At 39.7% G+C, this 7,500-nt stretch overlaps 1 protein-coding gene across 3 annotated transcripts in view; it reads right to left on the bottom strand.

The window, feature by feature from the left end:
* The window catches only part of Pcd (pterin-4a-carbinolamine dehydratase), a 51,503-nt gene that overhangs the window by 17,948 nt on the left and 26,055 nt on the right, over positions 1–7,500 (bottom strand). The gene's annotated exons all lie outside the window — the stretch shown is intronic.

Here is a 7,500-nt window from a genome sequence, read left to right as displayed (position 1 = left end):
ATTATTATATATACTATATATATTATATATATATATATATATATATATATATGTTTGCATGGTATGTATGTGTGTATATATATTGAATGTCAAGTCAATTGATTATATATATATATATATATATTATAAATAATTTTACATATATATATATATATATATATATATGTGTGTGGCTGTGTGTGTTGAGTGTGTGTGTCTCACTATGTTTATAGTGTAGATGTGTGTGTGTGTGCCATGTATGTATGTATGTGGTATATATACATATATTATATATTATATATCTTTAATATATATATATATATATACTATGAATATATATACATACATGCATACACACACACACAGGCACATATATATATATATATTATAGTAGTATATATAGTATATATATTTAGATAATATTTATGTATGTTATTCATATATATATATATATAAATATATATATATATATATTTTTCATATATATAAATATGTGTGTGTGTGGGTGTGTGTATATTGTATATATGTATATTATAATTTTTATAAATATATATATATACTATTATTTATATATATATTATATCTCTGTTGCCAGGATACGGTAACTATCATTACATAGTGCGTGTATGCTCATTACAAATCGCAACGACTGGGAAACCAGTTTCACTAAAACTAGTTTCCTTCGCGCTGTTTTGTAGACTCAGTAACGAACGATAAACCAGTCCTGTGTGACTAAACAAGCGTTCCATTGGAAATATTTTTTTCCAAAGATGTTCACGTATTTTCGTCAGCATTAGCCCTGAAGTTGCGACTGAGACACAGGTAGTGATTCATTAGCGAGAACACAAACCAGAAGCCGAAGCGATTGCATGCAGCGCAGACCGCAGGCAAAATTGTTGCACATCAGCCAACACTCACTGCAAGGTCGCCCTTGATAAGTCAAGGACAATCTGTTTTAATTTCGTTCATCCCATTTTAGAGAGAGAGGGGAGAGGGAAGGAGAGGGGAGGAGAGGAAAGGAGAGGAGAGGAGAGGAGAGGAGAGGAGAGGAGAGGAGAGGAGAGGAGAGGAGAGGAGAGGAGAGGAGAGGAGAGGAGAGGAGAGGAGAGAAGAGAAGAGGAAGAAAGAGAAAATGGGAGGGAAGGAGAGAAAGATAGAGATAAACCTAGGTCGGGAAGCGGACAAGAATGGCGACAGAGGAAAATATAATAATAGCATTATATCAATATTAACACAAAGAAACACACACAAACACACACACCAACATACACACACACACACACATACACACACACACACACACACACACACACATATATATATATATATATATATATATATATATATATATGTATGTTTATATACATATATATATGGGTGAATGGATGGATGCCTGTATGGATGGATTGGTGAGGTCTGTATGTTGGTAGGGAGGGATGGATGGTTGATGATTGGGCGTTGCGGGTGCGATATTCAGATAGATGGATGGATGGATTGGATGAGTTATAGATCTGACCACGATAGAGCAGATAGATTGATACGATAGATTGAAGTGCGGATGGTAGGGAGGATGGTTGTGTTGGATGGATGGATCCTGGACTGATAGATGGATGGATCGGTGGACGGGAGGGGTTTGTGAGTGAATGGGTTTTTGGGTGGCGGATGGATGGATGGATTGTGTGGATGGATGGATAGATGGGATCGGATGAGTGGATGGATGGATGAACATGGCAATGGACTGATCGGCTGTATGGCAGTCGGGTGAGGTGGTTGGGTGGATGGATGGATGGATGACATCGGACGGCTATTTGGGTGGATGATGATGTATGTACTGTATGGATGGACTGGATTGATGGCTGTGGTGGTGCTGGTGGATTATACAGATAGCAGGCGACTGGATGGATGGATGAATCACTAGATAGACATATTTGAATAGATAGATAGATAGATAGATGGATGAGCGGCGACGATGGACACTGGGACACTGGGGTGAGTGGTCACTGGATGGATGGATGGAAGTGGTGGATGTGATGGATGGATGGATGGGTGGCGACTGGATGGCGGTGGGCTGCAGCATGGTTGGGTCGGGTGGATGGATGGATGGATGGACTGATGGATGGATGGATCTGGGTGGCTGGATGGGTGGGTGGAGGATGAGACAATGCGATGGGTGCGCTGCTGGGAGATGGATGGGTGACACGGATGGATGGGTGGCTGGAATGGATGGTTGGCTCGGATGGGTGGGTAGCTGAGTGATTGGGTGGGTGGGATGGATGGTTAGTGGGTGGTCTGGATGGGTGGGTGAGTGGTTGGGAGTGGTGGTGGGTTGACATGAGGATGGATGGATAGAGATGGGTGGCTGGATGGGTGGGTGAGTGGGGTGGGCGGATGGATGGATGGCACGCGGAGCACTGGATTGGAGGGGATGAGCTGGATGGGTGGCTGGCAGATGCCGGTGGTGCAGCATGGTCTGGGTGGAGATGGGCGTGACGTATGGAGATGGATGGATGCGGATAAGATGGGTTGGAATGGATGGTGGGTGAGCCTGGTTGGGCTCCGGTGCGATGGGATGGATGCGACTGAGATGAGATGGTGGCTGGCTGGATGGGTGGATCGGATGGAGTTGGATGGATGGTGCATGTAGATGGGTGGTGGCCGTGGGAATGCTGGATGCGGTGGCTGGGAATGGGGGCGATGGGTGGCTGGATGGGAGTGTGCGTGAGTGGTTCACGCGGTGGTGAGTGGTTGGGTGGGTGGGTGGATGGATATATAGATAGATGGATGGATGGATGGATGGATGGATAAAAGGATATATAGATAGATAGATAGATAGATAGATAGATGGATGGATAGATGGATAGATAGAGGGTGGGGAAAGGGAGAGATTGGGAAAAAGAAGGAAAAAAAAAGAAAACAAAAGGGCCATACGAAGAAAGAGAGAGAGAGAGAGAGAGAAGAAAACGAGCACGTCGTACACCAACAAAACGCCCGGATTCCAGATCGGACATACACGTTAATAAACAAAATGCCCGCGGTGTTGCAGCTTGGCGTCAGCGTCAAGGGACATTCCACGTCACGAAACAAAAAGCGAAAAAAAAATGCAATGACCAATAACATAAAAAACAAAAAGGTCCCAGATGGAAACTCTCACTCACCAGGTTTTCTTTTGGGCGGGGGGGGGGGGTAGGGGGGGGGGGGGGGGCTAGTGGGGGTGGGGGGAGGGGGGGTGTGGGGGGAGAGGGGGTGAGACGGGAGAGATAGCCACTTGTACGCCGTGACGGGTCACAGACACGGAGGGTATGGATCAGGGAGTACGGAGATAGCTGGGAAGCACGTGTACGACGCTCTGGGCAATTGAGAGACTAGCCTGTCAGTCACGAGAGAAGGTAGAAAAATACTTAGTGCTAGGCACCGGCGCAGAAGGGAGGCAAGTGCGCTGGCAAACAACCACAACGCCGGTACATAGGCAGGGCCGCGGGGATAGGCCTGCCCGGTCCATTACAACCCAGGGCGACAGGCTACACCAACTCAACTCTACGCAGACACCGCTAGGGGCGTGACCGACATGAACCTGCTGTCCATCCACCTGAGTATCTTGCGGGGAGAAAAATGGAGGATCAGTAAACATTAATCTATCGTTTCGTCGCATGTGGGTTCCGGTCTCGCAAGCATGATGGCGATGCTCGTGGTGCCAATGTGTTTGAGCAGGCTAGCGCGCGTGATTGCGCATGCTACTCGCTATAGGATGGATTGGACCCCTGCTCGGAAACCCCGCGTCAGGCCTGTGGTGGAGAGAGCGGGGTCATGGCGTTACACGTGACGGATAGCTGTGGAGACGCCTTTGGCGGTGTTTGGATATTTTCGTTTTGTTCTGTTTCCGTTGGTGTTTGGTGGTTAGGATGCTTCATGTGGTGAGTCCGTGGTCAGTGTGGCATCGGCCGTGAATAGTTGTGCCACGGAGAATGTCGTCACGCGTCGAGAATCATGTCAAAAATAGTTTTAATGTACCTTTTTTAGATCGAATACACCAGCGCTCTCGCGTATCAGTCTCATAAAGAGAGATTCGTCGTGCCTAGCAAGATTAACATCATGACTCTTTGACAGTCGGTCATTACATCACAACAAGGATGTTGTGAGAAACTGTATTTTGTTACGTTTAGACTCACGATGTAGGTGTGGCGGGAGACCAGGGGGGGGGGGGGAGATATTACATGTACACGGTGATTTTAATAACGACTAAAATCCGTTAACACATACATACATAGTAGCATAAATTCGAATGGTGTCATTAATTGTTATGTATCTAGTATCCAATACATACAGACATCATACATATATCACATCTAATATATACTATATTCATAAGGTTTATATATATATAACTATCAGTGAATATATGTCATATATATATATAATCATATGTAGATGTATTCCTATTATATAATATATATATATATCTATATATCTGTTACGTTTTAATAGGCGTATATAGATAATATTTATAATATATGCATATATATATATATATATATATATATTATATATATATATATATATATGTATATCTATTGATATATATTTGTTTGCATGGTATGTATTGTGTGTATTAGGTATATGAATATGTATTACTATATATATATATATATATAAAATATATATATATATATATAATATATATATATAATATGTGTAAGTGTGTGTGTGTGTCGTGTGTGTGGTGTGTGTGATGTGTGTGTTGCATGTATGTATGTCATGTGTATATATATATATATATATATCAGTATAATATATAGTTATATAATATATATTATATAAATTCATGATATATATAGCATACATGCATACACACACACACAGACATATATATATATATATCCTACTTATGAATCCTCTATATATATATATATATATATATTGATGATGCTCTCTCTATAGGACTATATATGAGTAGAGCTCTAATGCGTATATACTAATAGATATATAATATGCGCGGAGGCGGAGCGGTGGCGGAGCGGTGTGGGTTGTGGTTGTGTGTATCTCAGCATATATGTACTATATAGTACGGTCTATAATTTATTATATATATATATATATATATTCATATAATATATTCATAATATCCTATGTCGCCATTCTTAGGAGTACGTGTAAACTACTCAATTTACATAGTGCGTGTCATGCTCATTACAAATCGCAACGACTGGTGAACCACCGTTTCAACTAAAACTATGTATCCTTCGCGCTGTCTTCTGTAGAACTTCAGTCAACGAACGATCTCCAAACCAGTCCTAGTGATGACTCTAAAATCTGCGTTCCATTGGAGCTAATATCATGTTTTTTGAGCCAAAGTATGTTCACTGTAGCTCGGTCGTCAGTCATTAGTGCCTGAAGTTGCGACTAGAGACTACCATGGTAGTGATTCATTAGCGCTGAACACATAACGCGAGAAGCCGAATGACGATTTGCATGCAGCGCGCGACCGCAGGCAAAATTGTTGCCAACATCAGAGCCAAGCAACTCACCTGCAACGTCGCCCTTGATTAAGTACAAGGACAAATCCTGTTTTAATTTCGTTTCGATACCCATTTTAGAGAGAGAGGGAGAGAAGGGAGAGGAAGCAGGGGAGGAGACTGGAAAGGAGAGGAGAGAGAGGAGAGGAAAGAGGAGAGGAGCAGGAGAGAGGAGAGGAGAGGAGAGCGCAGAGAGCTATAATACGGAGACAACGAGTAGGAGTGATGATGAGGAGAAGACGAGAAAGAGAAGAGAAGAGGAAGGAAAGTCAGAAATATGGGAGGTGGAAGGAGAGAAAGATAGAGATAAACCCTAGAAGTCGGTGAAGCGGACGCAAGAATGGCGGACAAGAGGACAAATAGGCATAATTAGCTATTACTACCTCAATATTAACACCAAAGAAGAAACACACACATACACACACTCACATACACACTTACACATACATACACACTCACAAATACACACATACTCACTCAAACACGATTTATTTATATATATATATTTATTTTGATATATGTAGTATATAAATCGTATATACTATTATTTTATTAGACTGTAAGTAGGTCTATATATACATATAACTAGCACTATCATATTATGTATATATACATAATTATATCACATATATCTCTATACTTACTTACATACATACACACAACACACACACATATATATCTATCTATATATTTATCCATATTTTATAATATATATATTATATATATAGTATATATATATACTATATAGAGTATTATCTGTGCTCTAATATCACACATGATACATACATACTGGTAGCGGCGCACACACACACACATATATATATTCTATATATTACATACTGTATATATAGTATATGATATATCCTATATACTATATCAGTATATATATTGAATTTATATAATTAATGTATATTCATCTATATATATATATATATATGCGTATTTATAATATATATATATAATATGTATTACTTTATATATATTATCTAAATATATATATATATCTATATTTAGATATATATATACATATATATATCAAATATAATATATATATACTATATCTATATATATATATATGTGTGTCTATATATATATTATCTTTAATATTTTATATATATATTTATATATATATATATTACATATAGTCTACATATATATATTATATTATACTATTATACATAGCTATATATGACCACTATGATAATGAGTAGTTGATATATATATATATGTATGGGGCGTATATATATATATATATAACTATACGAGATCGCTATATCTAGATTAGTTATAGAGATATATATAAGCTAGTATCATCATATTCCATATGGATATACACAGTGACACTGTTAAGATGATAAGAGATACAGACTTGAAATAATACTTGAACGACAAGTAGGGATAAAAACGGTATAATTATCACAGATGGTAGGGAATACTTTCAGGACCATCATGAACACTGAAAATGAACGGGGAAAAAAGGTTAGAAGAGGTGGAGGTCATGCTAAATCAGGAAGTTCACCAAGGATCAATGCAGGAGGAAGAGATGAGGAAGGCCTTGGGGGAGATGAAGGTGGGGCAAAGCTAATAAGCTGATAAATGGAATAATCTCTGGGTTAAAGACCCTGTGGAAGCCTGGAAGAGCTTAGGGGAGATGGCAGTGAGTTGGTTAACTAGACTGTTCAATGAGATCTTGGAAGGAGGGAGGATGCCAGATGAGTGGAGAAAAATGTGTTGGTTCCAATTTTCAAGAACAATGGAGATGTACAAAATTGTAGTAACTATAGGAGGATAAAACTATTCTGCCATGCAATGAAAATATGGGAAAGAGTTGTAGAAGCGAGACTGCGGAGAGTTGTGAGGATCAGTGAAGAACAGTTTGGATTCATGCCAGGGAGAAGCACAACAGAAGCAATTTTTGTTCTTAGGATGTTGATGGAAAAGTACAGGGAAGGACAGAAGGAGCTGCATTGTGTGTTTATAGATTTAGAAAAGGCTTACGATCGGGTTCTGA

This window comes from Penaeus japonicus, unplaced genomic scaffold (assembly GCF_977035675.1).
Source record: "Penaeus japonicus unplaced genomic scaffold, GWHDUDI00000001_assembly GWHDUDI00000022, whole genome shotgun sequence".
In the NCBI taxonomy this organism is placed as follows: domain Eukaryota; kingdom Metazoa; phylum Arthropoda; class Malacostraca; order Decapoda; family Penaeidae; genus Penaeus; species Penaeus japonicus.
This window is presented reverse-complemented; position numbering and strand designations above follow the sequence as displayed.